We start from the raw sequence: 14,480 nt of genomic DNA, 5'->3' as shown, positions 1-14,480 counted from the left end.
CCGAGGGGACGGAGAGCGACGGGGACGGCTATTTGGTGGCGTCAAATTCCGCTCAGATGCTGGCGAATCACTGCGTCTGGTCTCGTGTGAGAAGTGATCCCTTGGAAGCAAATCGGTCGTCCGCAGGTCATATGAAGTACGGGTTCTGAGTGGCGAGAACATCGATGGTGTCCTACGTGATTGACGGGCTTGGCCACAATACCGAGCTATATGGCCTGTGGAACCGCCGTTGCAGCACACGGGAAGGTCGCGGTTCACAGCGTCTTCCTCGAAACGAATCGTAGACGGCTGCGGGCGGCGAGAAAGTTCGTGGTCATGTGGATAACGTGTCTCTGCTGCTTGCTGAAATCCGTTATATCTTTCATAAGTCGCGTCGTGGTAGTAGGGTCGGTGCTGTTCTTGTCGTGGCCTGACAGAAGTTGCAGGGCCTCGGGGGTAAAAACGCAGCTGCTCTCGTTGTGGCCGAGCGTCATAAGTAGGGCCTCTGTCGTAGAGACGTGACTGCTGTCGGGGCGTGAGTTCATAATCCTGAGTGCCCCTTGCCGCAGGATACGGGGAGAAGGATGCCACGTTTGGCTCAAAATCTAGGGGTAGGCGGAAGCTATGAGTGCCTGGATGTGTCACTTGCGCGTGCAGGCTGAGTTCTTCCCGAACTATTTGTGGGATCGTTGATTCAAGACCAAGGGGCTGGTTGCTGTCCACGCTTGCAACTGTCGTGACATTGGCTAGCCTGCCAAACTTCGGCATTATGCGCCTCGTCTTTAGTTGCTCGAAAGTGCGACAGTGCCGAATGATGTCAGCGACGGAAGCCACGCTGTCTTTTGCAAGGAGGAAATTGTAAACATCCTTGGCAATTCCTTTTAGGATGTGCCCGACTTTGTCTTCCTCGGACATTCCAAAGTCCACCATCCTACACAGTTTTATTACTGCCTCAATGTAGGTCGTGCAGGTTTCGCCTGGTACTTGCGCACGTTGCAGTAGCGTCTGTTCTGCCCTTTTCTTTTTCGTCGCGGAGTCGCCGAATCGCTCTTTGATTTCCGAAACAAATCTTCCCCATGTTGTGAATGTTTCCTCGTGGTTGTCGAACCACACCAACGCAGTATCCGTCAGAAAGAACACGATGTTCGAAAGCTGAGAAGCGCTGTTCCACCTGTTGGCGGCACTCGCCCGGTGATAATGGATGAGCCATTCCTCGACGTCTTCGTACGACCTTCAGGCGAAGGGACGCGAATCTCTCAGTTGCAGAACAGAACTTGTCGGGGCAGCAGTTGGAATGGGCCGTTGTTCTTCTGCGTCGTGGGACATGTTCAGCTCCGGTGAATTCGGTGGGAGTCCAGCAAGGCGACGGCTCCGTCGAAGAACTTGTGGTTCAGCCTCCGTCTTCGGGTGTCGATTACGCAGCACCTTCCACCACAACTGTTACGAGGAGTTGCGAAGAAATGGTTCTATTTACAGGAGAATTGGACGATGATGGTAGCGTGATCGTAGCGCAGCCCGGCCTCTCTAACTCCTCGTTTTCTTCGTCCTCTCTTTCTCCTCTTCTTGTCCGTGCCTTTCGTATCTGTTACAATATGTTGCGAGAACTGAAAAACAGTCGCTTCCTGTTTTCTTCATTGAGTAACCTGCCGCGTGCATCGGCACTGTGAAGCCCTTTCGTCGATACGTGGTGCCGGCCCGTATTGACACAATGACATGACCTCGAAATGTAGTATCTTTATGCCACTTCTTAAAAAGATCACTATTTGTGTAAATCAGCGTTTTCGGTTGAAACCAAGAAAACAAGAAAATATTCAACGGTAGGTATCATTTTTTCCGGCATTTGAGTTCTAGCTGAAAAGAGTCGGTGAAAGCAAATTTACAATAAAGCTAAGGCGACCCACAATCTGCACACAGCCGCAAGCCTACATGCGCTCCAATGAGAATAACCTGCCAAAGTTAAGGTCATGCGTCAGCTGGCCGCTCAAGCAATCTTTACTTTTTTTTCGTTTCTGCATCCATTCTGCCTGCGTCTGCGGCAAAAACGTGAAGTGGGATGGTGGTGGTGGTGGTGGTGGTGGTGGTGGTGAATTGTAGCAGCAGGCGGGTTTAGCCTGGCGAACAAGTCCGGCAATCGCTCCAGGCAGATAGATAAACAGAAATTGGTGGAGGCAGGTGGTAGCGTAATGGTTAGCGTGCCCATTTCCCAAATGTAAAATGGAGCATTTGGGACATGGGCTCGAATCTCGGTGGTTTGTTTGTGAAGACAGCTTTCTGTGCTCTCTGGTGACTGCGAAGCTCAGAATGAGGGGGCATCCTGACGACAACGGTCGCCGTCAACGTAACAGAATAAGCGGGCGTGCAAGGTCACACTTAAAGCCGAAAGTACATTCAGAGGAAATACGCTATGCTCTTGCCGACAAAAAAAAAAAAAAAAACGTGATGAGTAACGAGCGGTGTTGTTGAGAGAGGCTGTAGACGGATAATGTCACCATAGACAGGACAACGCTCCAATCCCGGTGCTCAGCGGAAATATACGTCGACAGTGTGTCAACTAGCCTGTAATTGATACTTCATTAAGGTCGTTGTGTGTTTGTGTTGTGTCTAGCAGGAGCGAGTAGCGTAAGAGATGACACTGGAGAGAAGGCGGTGAGCGAAGTCCGCGAAAAGTAATTGAGGATAGCCATATCGAACGTCGACGCCATGTTGAATAAAGCCTGCGACTTCAGTTGCTCAGCCGCCAGAAAGGCTTGTGTCGTACCATACCGCTGGGCGTATTTGGTAACCACTGCGATAAACACACATTTTGCGGAAGTAAACAGGGGTAAGGGACGTAGTGAGTTGGCCGCCCTTTTCGAGCTCTGGCATAGTTTGAAAAATGAATGTGGCGAAGTATGACGCACAAAATAGTATATGTCAACCCAAACGAATCAGCGTGGTTATACTTGCGCGACACGCCATGGTGGCCTGCCACCAATACATCATGAACTTGCAGCGATGAGAGTTTTCATTCCGTACTTGAGAATAAAAAAGAGCACATCAGAGACGTCCGAGGGACATGTCTAGAGTACAAGAGCATAACGCCGCCCCCCCCCCCCCCAAAAAAAAAAATCACGAATATAAGCTTACGAATATGGGCGTCGTAAGGTCGAGCACTACGGCGCTTGTTGATCTTGCTTAGGATCACGTCAGCATTTCATTCAGCATTTATTTCTGAGAAAAAGAGTTGAAGGCGCCCGTTTATTTGCATCACAATGGCAGGCGTAATCAGGCATACATTTACAGCATTTCATTAGAGAGTGCCTGTCTACTCTGTGGAGATTACGCATGACAATGACAACAAACGCAGAAAGCGTTGCTTACATCGATTCGCACATACAAAGGATTCGCATAATTTTTTCACTCATTGAATACAGTGCATTCTACGGTGTCATTCTTCGACAGATGGTACCGATTTTCGCGCAATGAGGATTGGAACAAATTGTCTCACCTTCCGGCTGTCACCTCCCTCCTACTGCCAACATTCCTTCCCTCCATAGTTGCTTAGCTTTTATTGGGTTTGGCTGCAAATCACGAGGTCTCGAGTCGAATCCCAACCATGGCAGCGGTATTTCAATGGGTGTGAAATGCGAAAACCCGCGTACTTAGGGTTAGGCACACGTTAAAAAATCCCAAGTGGTCTAAATTATTCTCGAATCCTCCACTACGGCGTGCCTCATAATGAAATCGTGGTTTTGGCAAGTAAAACCTCATAATGTGTTATGTAACATTCGTTAAGGATATCCTGGGCAGTCGCACAACTCTTGAATACAATTAAGCGACAGGAGTTGTGCGCGAGGTCTTTGAGTATGTGGATAGCCTTTATGGCGTTCGATAGCTGCTAGTCTACATTGCGGCTATATAATAAAGGCGGAACGGCAACATGGTAGAGAATGTGGAGAACACACAAATCCCGCATATGTTACTGCACAATAATTTTAAATGTCGTTCTTGCTTCACGCACGTGGACAACCGCCATAGGAGACGACTTTGGAAACTAACTGCAAGTACTGTATGTGTCGTACCCAATGGTGTACCTGGCCTGGTGGGCAGTAAATGGAGACGTAATATTGCGAACAGCTTCGGCTATAGCATGCTAACGGACGACGACACAAACTGAAGTGACTAGTGCAAGAGTGGACAGGGAACACTAAAGACGCTACAAGGACAAGCGCCCAGTTGGATGTTTGCGCTTATCCTTGTCGCCTCTAGTGTCCCGTGTCCACTCTTGCGCTAGTCACTTTAGCATGGAATACCAACTAGCCCGGTCTCACACCCTGCGACGACACAGGAACAGTTTGCTCAACTCTTGTATCGTGACTTTTGTGTTAAGGTGAAAAACCAACTTATCCATGTATATGTCTTAATGCTTAAGCACATCTAGATTTGCAGCTGCGGTGGTAGCCCATGAGTGCGCATTGCAATGTCGCTAGTGAAATAATTGTGTGCACCTTAACGAATTCGATAGTGGAAAATCAAAATCCGTACACGACGGCGTCTCTAGTAGACGCTGTGCGATGTTCGGACGTTAACAATGTGTGCCGACTGAAGAAAGGCTGCCCCGAAGTACTTCTGACGATTAGGCTAGCTTCTTTACTCCGTAGAATAAAAAAAAAGAAAAGGAAAAGAAAGTAAGAAAAAAAAAGAACCGCATCAAAAGCCCAGAATCAACCATTGCTCGTCGCGACTAAACGCTCTTAGGATGACGAGTAATTTCTAGGCGACGAGCGAATACGCTTGATCAAGACCACTGATAACACCGGCGGGACAAGCATTGTGGCGAAGTTCAATGCGCAGGGATAGCTTTTATTTTTTTTTATTTTGTTTGGTTGACGTCATCACGCGTCACCGCGGGAAGTTTGAAAAGTTTAAGGTTAGTACGCCACGTGGTGGCACTCACGCGAACTAAACCCTCATGTCCAGAAAAGCTGGATACGACCTCACCGCATATTTTGTTCAGCATGACGTCAGCGTTTTATTCAGCGTTTATCTCTGCGAAAATGAGTTCAAGCTACGTTTATTTGCATTACAATGGCGGGCGTAATCAAGCAAAAAGTGAAAGCATTAGAGGGTGCCTCAGTACTCTGTGTAGATTACGCGCAACATTGATAGCAAGAATACAACGTTATAAGAGAATATAGTTCGAAAACAATTATTATTACAATGCAGTATAAAGGAACTGCCTCCACAGCTAGTATACCTGTGGACGATGCAAATGATGAACATACTGAAAAAAAAATCTTGTAGGTCTGTAGTAAAGTGGATAGACCATTCGCGTCTTTCATCGCGTCACATGTGAATAGTGCAGCTCTCTGGAGCTCTCTGGGCGTCGTTATATTAGCCTCTTTACAGCTGTAATTATCTGTGACCCCCGCAAAAGCATTGCAGAAACTGCAGCGCTTACCGCTCTACTAACGTGCAAGTCCTGAGGAGAGGTAAATAGAATGGTAAAGAGGAAGCAAGGAGATAAGGCAGAGAATGGGTAAAACCGGCGGCAATCGCGAAACGAGTGAATAACAGCCTTGCCACTCTTCGCTCGCAGTTCCCATACAGGAGGGAGGGTTTTGACAGAGAAAAGGTTATGTTAAGGAAACGAAGGTAAGGAAACGCTACTACTATAGACACGACAACAGTTGCGGGCCAAACGGCAAGTACAGTACTGTGCGTTTCTGCTTTTTCTCAAAAACAAACACCATGCAAATTCGTCAAACGGACTATTAACGCAGGGCGTGCAGATGTAAAGCGACATTAAATCACCGTAGGGTCTATGCAACACTAAGGAGCGGTCGGACGTCAAATCAACGCTTCTGTGCCCGCCGTGGTAGCTGCGCGGCTATGGCACCGCTCGACGTCGTGGTTTGGATCCCTACTGCGGGAGCTGGATTTCGACGGGAACGAAATACAAAAGCAGTCGTGCACTTACATTTAGGTGCACGTTAAAGAACACCAGGGTTTAAAAATTAACCGGGAGTCCGCCACTACGGCGTGCCTCATAATCTTATTATGGTTTTAGCACGTAGAGCCTCATAGTTCTGCCTACACGTCTGCCGCGATGCGATGTGCCATGTGAAGCAATGACAATGCTCAACCCCCTCATGAGTTATAAACATTGGCACACAACAATGCCTCAAGCAAACACGTCTCGCTGTAAGTTGTGTACCTCGCAGACAGAAAGCAGTGGTGCACGCAAGGTAACATTTGCCATCAACTCGCTGCTCTCGTATTGTACTAAACGCTGAAGAAATTATACATTCGCAGTCAGCATTACCGCTAATTCTCGTCAATAAAAGCAAACAACACAAAAGCTTCACTTACATCGATTCCCACAGTGCATGGGATTCGCATAATTTTTTCGGCTGTGAATTTATATGCTTAATATTGGCGCTCATTAATACAATATTTTCATTCGCACTGATCAAAAGCGACTGTCGCGTCCCCGGTAGAACGGCTTCAATCCCATGGTCATTACATCATTGCCAACTTCCGTGGGATCGTAGTCGTCGAAATGGGATATAAGTGACAGGGAAATCAGGAAGTTGATGAATGGCACGAAGACAGAAGCTTGGACAAGACCTCAGGAAAATAAGATGACTTTTTAAGCAGCATGGTAGGGGGCCGGGCTATGGTTTCAACGTCTATTAATAATCCCCCAAAATATGAGCAGAGGCCGACAAACCTGCAGGCATTTTGGGAAAGCTGAACCCACTGGAAATCTCAGGACAGTACTAGCTTAAATATAAAGGATGACTTAAAGATAAAATAAAAACATAAGTTGGTAGCCAATATTCTGGACAAATAAAGTGGCTGTTGAAGGAGTTCAGCCAAAACCCGATGGTGCGAAATAAGGCGAGAATGTCGACAAGTGTTGTAGAGAGGTCAAGTAGGTCCTGTGGCCGACGCCAGCGCCCGGCAACTGTCAGGCGACTGCACATATAAGCGAGATGCCTGGTCGTCAGTCGTTACAGGGTGATTGGGGTATAAAATTTGGGGCGCGGACTCCATCACATCAAATACAATGCACTATGCGGCCATTCTTCGACGACTCGTACCGATTCTCGTGCCATGACGATGCAAACAAATTGTCTAACGTGCCGACTGTCACCTTCCTCGAACTGCCAACAGTCCTTACCCGCCGTAGTTGCTTAGTGGATGCAGTGTTGAGCTGCTAAGCATGAGGTCGCAAGATCAAATCCTAGCCGCGGCGGTCGTATTTTGATGGGGGTGAACTGCGAAAACACCCGTGTACTTAGATTTAGGTTAAAGAACCCCAGCTGGTCCAAATTATAACGGAGTCCCGCACTAACGCGTGCATCATAATCAGATCCCGGTTTTGTCACGTAAAACCCCACAATTTATTATTTACCATTCCTTAATGATATCATTGGAGGTCGCACAACTCGTGAATACAAGTGTCAGGAGTTGCGCACGAGGTTTTGAGTATGTGGGTAGCCATTTTGGCGTTCGACATCTGCTAGTCTACAGTGCGGCTATATTATATAGGCGGAACGGACACACGGTAGACAATATGGACAACAGACAAATTGCGCATATATTACTGCACAATAATCTTCAATAGTGGTCTTCTTTTACGCACGTGGATAACCGTGACAGGGCTGTACTTTCACAAGTAAGTGGAAGCACTGTATATGTCATGCCCAAATGTGCACCTTGCCCGGTGGCCAGCAAATTGGACGTAATATTGTGAGCAGCTTCGGCCATAGCATGTTAACGGACGACCACACAGAGAACGTTTGTACAATTCTTGCGTCATGCCTTTTGCCTCAAGGTGCAAAACCAACTTATCTATGTATCCATCTAAATAGTTATGCACATCCAAATTTGGAGCTGCTGCGGTAGCCCATGAGTACGGATAGAAAAGTCGCTAGGGAAATAATTGGGGGCACCTTAACGAAATCGACAAGTCAAAATCAAAAGCTGTCGACGACGGCGTCTCTCGTAGACGCTGTGCGATGTTCGGAAGATAATGTGCCGACTGAAGAAAGGCTGCTGCGGGTTGCTTCCGACGATTACCCTAGCTTGCTTACTCCTTAGCATAAAAAATGGAAATAAAAAAACCGTATCAAAAGCCCAGAATCAATCGTCGCTCGCTGCGACTAAACGCTCTTAGGATGATAAGTCATTTCCAGGCGACGAGCGGCTACGCTTTATCAAGAATACTGATAACGCCGGCGGGACAAGCATTGCGGCGAAGTTCAATACGCAGGGATAGCTTTTAATTATTTTATTTTTGTTTTGTTTTGTTCACGTCATCACGCGTCACAGTGGGAAGCTTGAAAAGCTTAAGAGGAAGCTTTAGCTCGGGCCCAACTCCGACGCGGCCTATTCAAATACATGTAAAAACGCAAAAACGTTTTTCTGAGATAACCCCTGGACCGATTTGAATGAAATTTGTTGCATTTGAGAGAGAAAGTTAAATTCTAGTGACTGTTGGAAGCGGAATTTTGATTTAGGGCTTGAATTTTGTTAAAAGGATTTTAAAAAATAGAGACGTTTGAAAAAAATAGAAGCACGAAGTTTACAAGCTAATAGCTCAGCATCAAGAACAGATATCGCGATTCTGTAAACAGCATCCATTAGACCTTTCAAAGCGGACAAATTTGATATGTCAGTTTACATCTTACGTGAATTTGTTACGTTGTTTACGAAGGTTCTGCAAAAGTTGTAATTACACATTACTCCATTTTTTGAGGTTCATGTGTAACATATCAATTTTGTCCGCTTTAGATGTGCTATCAGGTACAATTCACAGAATTGCGATAACATTTTTTTTTTTTTTTTTTTGCTGAGCTACGGAGTTGTAAACTTGATAGTTTCGTTTTCTGAAAATTTGCGATTTTTGCCAAATTTTTATAAAAATTTGACAACCTAAATCGAAAATTCGAAACCAACAGTCACTAGATTTTAAACTTTTCTTTTAAATGCAGCAAACCCCGTCAAATTTGGTGCTATGGTTGCCGAGAAAAACGAATTCTCTTTTTACATGTATTTAGATAGGAGCACCCGAGCTAAAGCTTCCTCTTAAGGTCAGTACGCCACGTGGTGGCACTCATGCGAACTAAACCCTCCTGTTCAGAAAAGCTGGATACGCAAGTGGGCTGTGTCCATGCTCTTTTGGAAGTCCGCTGACCGCGCGGCAACACTGGCCAAATTGCGGAGCAGAATCCGCTGAAGTTTGCCGCATTTATGAAGCGTTATTTTTTTTTTTTTTGCCGCGTTTACCTTGGAAGCTTCTATTCATTTTTTAAAAGCACTGGGACAGCGCTCGTACACACCAGCGCCAAGCAATTATAATGAAACATATTTATATAGGGAACCGTCGTTAATGTATCCACCCCATGCAAGCGATATTGAGTGCGACAGCGACAAGCGACGCGATGGAGATGGCTATTGCGTTCGCTCGTCGCTTACAAGTCGAACCCCACACGAGCGCAGACTTTGAGCGACGTCTCCTCAGTGTTGCCGGTATGAGGGTGGAAAATACGCGCCGAAACTGGCGTGACACGTGCTTTATTATTTTACGTTGATGTGTTTTGCTGTAAAGAGCAGCATAAAGTATTGCTGAACGTCTTGCAATAGGCCCTTATCCTTGCACATATCAAAATTTCGTCGTTTGCTCGTTCCGAGCGACAATGGGTAGTACTTAACTAATGTATGTACATCCAGTTCCGGCTTCGCGCTATTGTCTAGTCGCTCATAGCACTTCCGAGCGACGAGCGGCGAATTCTATATTTCCATAACCGAGCGATCGAGCGACAAGACCGAGCGATCTGTTCAAGCGACTGCCTGTTTCGTCGCTCATCGCCGTCGCAGCACAAAATCGCTCTCATGGGGTTTGTACTTAACTACCAATATTCGCAGGTGATACACTACATTTCGTCACTTGGTGAAAGAAGTCACTTTGAAATTCCTAACTTGGGGTTAAGTTAGTGTTACAGTTCAGCTAGTCCACACCTCTTGTGGGGGGTAGCACAAAGAAAATAACTTCCTGGCACGATAAATCGTCAATTTTGTTCGTGTGTTGTCAAATGGATCAGCTAAAGCTGGCCGATTTCTGTCAGCCAAAACTCAGCACAAGTAAAAGTTTGACGTGTTTGTTTTTATTCACACATTCCGTACTGTAAGAAGACTGACCTCCACGCAGTGCGAAAGTGTCAATCAGCAGAAGCAATTTCCATTCACAACTAAAATTTGTACATAATAAGCGAACATAGATTCCGCAAGATCCAAACCAATGCGAAAATTAAACATCACGGATTGGTCACACGGAACTTGACTATCACGTATGTTATGACGGCGATACATTTTGTGGCTTACAGAAAAAAAAAATTATGGGGTTTTAAGTGCCAAAACCACTTTCTGATTATGAGGCACGCCGTAGTGGAGGACTCCGGAAATTTTGACCACCTGGGGTTCTTTAACGTGCACCTAAATCTAAGTACAAGGTTGTTTTCGCATTTAGCCCCCATCGAAATGCGGCCGCCATGGCCGGGATTGGCTTACAGAAAGAAGGTAGCGTACAATACATGTATTTCATTGACAGTATGAGAAGTAAGGACCCAAAGAATTTTAAACTGGCTACATATGTGTCTGCATGAACAGGAAGTAGCTTATAACTGCTCTCATTATTTGAACTACATGCCGAATGAGGGGACATATTTCTATAGCGCTTAGAGGCGCATATAATCTGCTCGTTGTCATATTTTGCGTCATATTCATATATACAGAAAAGCACGGCGAGTATTAGGACATTGTTTTGACACAACAGCAACGCAAGGAACCGACAATTCACAAAAAAAAAGCTTAATAGCACTCTTCATCGCAAGGGGGATTACCAGTTCGCACTTAATTAGCATTGAATACTCTGCACTTGTATTACTGGTATTATTAAATACATTTTGCCGGCAAAACAAATAACATCGCGCCTCGTCTATAATACAGGTGCTCAAAAACTTGGACACACCGAAGTTGTGTCTAAAGCAAGGTAACGGAGCGTATGGTGCCGTCTACGCTCCAAAATTCAGATAAAATAGAGAGCTTCAACCTTCTTCAGTGCGATATCTTAGTAATGGTGCATCAAACCGCAACAAGAAATTATGTGCGTGCATCCTTTTGCCGTCATTGCTCCTGAAATTTGATAAAACATCACGGCTATGGCTTTTTTTTTTCTTTACTTTAGTTTTGGCAGTATGCGTCGACAAAGAGTGCACAAAATCTGCAGCCCAACAAACACGTACTCAAGCCCTTCAGTACAAGTAATTCACCGATAGCAGCTGGGCTGCCGTCATGACGAATGGGTCCAGCGACACCGCTTTTATGTCAGTCCCCTCAGGCTTTCACAGAACTGGTTTACTCATACAAAATGAGTAACTGCTCAGAAAATAAAGTGAAATACTTGTGCTTACCTGCTGTCATTAGGAAAGCTTAAAAACTTCGCAGAACTGGAATTCCCGGTGTTTGAACACCACAGAGCCGCGCAACACATGTGACGCCCCGTTTTAGCCATCTTCGTCTAATGCATGGTTGACCTGGTTTCCTGCGTTTTCCGTTCGTTGCACGCCTGATCAAGCTTCTCTGTCTTATCTTTCCCATCTTCATACTTGGGACGACAACCGAAGCAGATGATCAAGCGCGATTCGACTTGTGATATCTCTGAGCGAGTGGCAAGGGTGAGCGGAGGTACGCGCTCGACAGACGCACGATGACAACCACCTCCCACGCTTCGCCCTATTTAAAATTTCCAAAAATAAAAATAAAAAAATAAGTTAGCATGTCCGGCAACCGCTTGGAGTGCGCATGTTCCTCAAAATCGAAACTAGCACTCGCCTTCCGGGGGTTGGCCGAGGTATGACCACAGAACACCTATGGTATGACGCCGACGCTCAACGAAGGAACGGCTGCTAAGAGCTGCGCTCTAAACACTTTTTGCCAGTGATGTGTTCCGTGCTTAACTCTCTCCGTACCGCGCCCGCTGAGCATCGTTAGCCCGCTAACTATGGTTTGAACGCCACTTTCGAGACCTTCCGCGCCGCTCCATGACACACTGCGCTATCGGACGCGAAGGAGGAGAACTATAGTTTTGTTTTCTAAGTAATTCGCTTTTTCCCCCAGTTGATTTTTGGAACGCGCTCCGAAATTTTCGCCATCGTCAAAGTAGAAAGCAAAAATGGCCGCCCGCTACCGATGGCTTGAAACGCCACTTTCGAGATTTTCCGCGCCGCTTACGGACACTTTGCGCCATAGGACCGGAAGGTGGAAAACTATATTTTTGTTTTCTAAGCAGTTCGCTTTTTCTCTGCCAGGCGCTAATTTCTGTACGCACTCCGACGTTTCGCGATCGTCAAAGTAGACAGCAAAAATGGCCGCCTCTGGGAGCGGCGCGCGCGCTTCGAAAGATCGCAGATTTCGAGATTCCGCTGCCTCGGCGGCTGATTTCATCAATGGGTCGAGCAGCAGCAAGTCTAAGAATGCTGCCTCTCTGTCGGACTTTGAGAGCGACGACGACGCAAGCCAGCCCGGAACATCGGCGGCCGCAGCCCGGCATGCCAAAATGTAGTGCTTGCACTTAACTTATGTAGTGGAATACCTGTTCAATGAAAAATTTTGATTTTTTTCGGAGATACTGTTTATTAAATGGCAATACATTTTGTATATTTCATAATTTTTGTTACATTTTTTTTCCTTCGTAGATACGAGCGTGTCTGATAGCATTTCCTATCGGCAATGCTATCATGCTGATAACGGGCGTGCCGTTCGTTACTGGAAAGTACCGGGCTCGCAGCGTTAAAGAAAGGAAACGCATCAAGGCAGATTACGATTACCTTTGTGTGGCAGAAGGGGCACTCCAAAGGGTGTAAACTGTTCTTAGAGTGTACTTAGATTTAGGTACACGTTAGTGAACCCCAAGTGGTCCAAATTTCCGGAGTTCCCCACTACGGCGTGCCTCATAAACAGATCGTGGTTTTGGCACGTAGGGCCCCATAAAATTTTAAGAAAGTGGCACAATCCCACACACTAAAAAAGTTTACACCTTTTTGGTTATATTTCGTCTCCAAACAATAATCGTCATCTGTCTTGCCCACATTTCCTTTCTTTCACGCTGCGAGCCCGGTACTTCCTACACTCTTAGACAAAAGGTACACCCTTTGGGGTGTATCTCTGCCGCACAACGATAATCGTCATCTGCCTTGCTTGCGTTTCCTTTCTTGAAAACGCCGCGCCCGCTACTTTCCTGTTGGGAATGCTATGTCATGTTGATAACACGCATGCCGTTCGTTACTGGAAAGTACCGGGCTCGCCGCGTTAAAGAAAGGAAATGCGGACAAGACAGATGACGATTATCGTTGTGTGGCAAAAGGGTGTAATTTTGCTTAAGTGTGTAGAGTGTATACTCAAGAACAGCTTGCGAGTTATCAGCTTGACAGAGCATTCTCGACAGGAAAGTAGCGAGCGCCGAGTTTTCAAGAGAGGAAACGCAAGCAAGGCAGATGACGATTATCGTTTGGGGACAAGATAAGCCCCAAAGGGTGTAAACTTTTTTTAGAGTGCAGTCGCTCACTTTAGCGGAGTCGAAACTCGTGCTCTCGCCCAGCCGTACCAGTTGTACAGCGCATCCGCAACTGCGTCGCGCCGCCGCCGCCTACCTTCGTCCCCTGCGATAGCCTCCCATATAACTTCTGTGCCTGCCGGATCGTCGACGGACAAATAAGAAGCGGACGTCGTTTGAACTAGGGCGGTGGCGCCACTTACGCAGGCTTGTCTCGAGCACACTTTTTACATTTTGGTGCTCGCTGCTGACAGAAAAAAAATGAGAACCATTACACTCTAAAAACAGTTGCACCCTTTGGGGTGTATATTTGCCACACAACTATAATCGTCATCTGTCTTGTCCGCATTTTTTTTCTTTAACGCGGCGAGCCCGGTACTTTCCAGTAACGAACGGCATGCGCGTTATCAGCATGATATAGCATTCCCGACAGGAAAGTAACAAGCGCAGCATTTTCAAGAAAGGAAATGCGGGCAAGACAGATGACGATTATCGTTGTGTGGCAAATATACACTTTAAAGGGTGTAAACTTTCTTAGAGTGTACACTCTGTGAAGATGGAATGGCAGCGAAACCTGGCCACAGTCAAAGCTCTCAAACGAAATGCAAAGTGCGTTCGCTGCCATTCCATCTTCTTAGAGTGGAATTCATGGTTGCCCGCGCTCGCGATTGTCGTTTTCGTTCAGCATCGCGGGAACGTTCTTCGTCGGTGGTCGTTTCGCGCCGGCGCCGTTTACATTCTCGTTCTAGTCTAGTCTTCTAGTCTTCCCTCCGGGGCTCCTCGTACCTGTACGCATGTTGTTCTTCGGGTGTACGAACTATACGTGTCCGCCCCATCGATAACGCAGCTGTTTTTAGCGCCGATACTTACACTCTAAAAAAAGTTTGCACCCTTTGGGGTG

At 46.5% G+C, this 14,480-nt stretch overlaps 1 long non-coding RNA gene across 3 annotated transcripts in view; it reads right to left on the bottom strand.

The window, feature by feature from the left end:
• The window catches only part of LOC129380504 (uncharacterized), a 234,072-nt gene extending 222,075 nt beyond the window's left edge, over nt 1-11,997 (bottom strand). For all 3 annotated transcript variants that reach the window (XR_008608589.2, XR_008608588.2, XR_011892455.1), the window contains exon 1: nt 11,439-11,997. This is a non-coding gene — a long non-coding RNA (uncharacterized lncRNA). The remainder of the gene's footprint in view (nt 1-11,438) is intronic.
• Between the last annotated feature and the right edge of the window lie 2,483 nt (nt 11,998-14,480).

This window comes from Dermacentor andersoni, chromosome 1, assembly GCF_023375885.2.
Source record: "Dermacentor andersoni chromosome 1, qqDerAnde1_hic_scaffold, whole genome shotgun sequence".
Classification (NCBI taxonomy): Eukaryota; Metazoa; Arthropoda; class Arachnida; order Ixodida; family Ixodidae; genus Dermacentor; species Dermacentor andersoni.
This window is presented reverse-complemented; position numbering and strand designations above follow the sequence as displayed.